This window comes from Cynara cardunculus, assembly GCF_001531365.2.
Source record: "Cynara cardunculus var. scolymus isolate 2C chromosome LG 11, CcrdV1, whole genome shotgun sequence".
NCBI classification, from domain to species: domain Eukaryota; kingdom Viridiplantae; phylum Streptophyta; class Magnoliopsida; order Asterales; family Asteraceae; genus Cynara; species Cynara cardunculus.
Genome location: NC_037538.1, coordinates 19,771,450 through 19,772,583, shown reverse-complemented (window position 1 = coordinate 19,772,583; position 1,134 = coordinate 19,771,450).

Below are 1,134 nucleotides of genomic sequence, written 5' to 3'. Positions count from 1 at the left end.
TATATATATATATATATATATATATATTTTATAATAAAATATTATAAATAATAATATTATAATTATAGTAAATTATAGTATATAAAAAAACATCATGTTGGAGGAGGGAGAATGAGTTGGGGTGAAGTACAAGTAGCAAGTTAATGTCTCAAAAAGAAGATTTTGACTTTTGTGATCTTTGTTGACCAAATCTTTTGGGGGTTTAATCTCATCTTAATGATTGATTAATTAATGAAACTCCTTTTTGACTAATCTTCTCCCTAATCACCTTTTTTGACTAATCCCCTTCTTGTCTGCACAATTTCTATTTCTACTCACCCATCTTACCTACCCATTCTTCTATTCTATAACTTTACTTATATTTAGAAGGTGGTACTAAGAGACAGCCTCTGAATCGTTAAAAGACGAATCTTGTTTGGGAAAAAAAAAGTCTCAATCTCTTAATGGTTCTAAAATTCTCTGAATGATTTTGCATTATGTGCCTCCCTTAACCATTCAGAGCACTAATTTTGTTGTAAACAATTATATTTCATTTTGTACTATATCATGAGAGTCACTTAATCATTCTACACTACTTAATCATTCTGCACCAAATCATTCAGCAACCGGCAAACAGTAAATGAAATCCAGTGGAATGATCGTGATTTATTTAACATATAGATTGCGTTCATTTAGCCTTCCTCGTTTTTAAAACCATAAATACATACATAATTTTTGAAAAACAAATTACAAAATGATTTTGAAAAGATAAAAATATGATGAGTGTAAATTGAATTCAACATCTCTTGATGATTCAAAATCAACAACTTCAATCAAATTATTAGACATCTTATGATACATACATACATACATACATGTATTATCAATCAATATATATTTTTTAATAGTTTATAAATCTGATTATAGAAAAAATATTGAATTGTGTTATTCACAAAATAAGCAACTTGTTGGTGTTGTTTCTAAGCAAATCTATAGATGGGATTTTAATGTCTTTGCTAGTTATTAATTAACATCAATCAATCAATTCCATGATTGGTTGGTTCCCATTTTTTCATTTCACATTTCATTATTTACCTTTATTTATTTATTTTCAATAGTATTTATTGTAGATATAATAGTGTTTTATGAAACCAT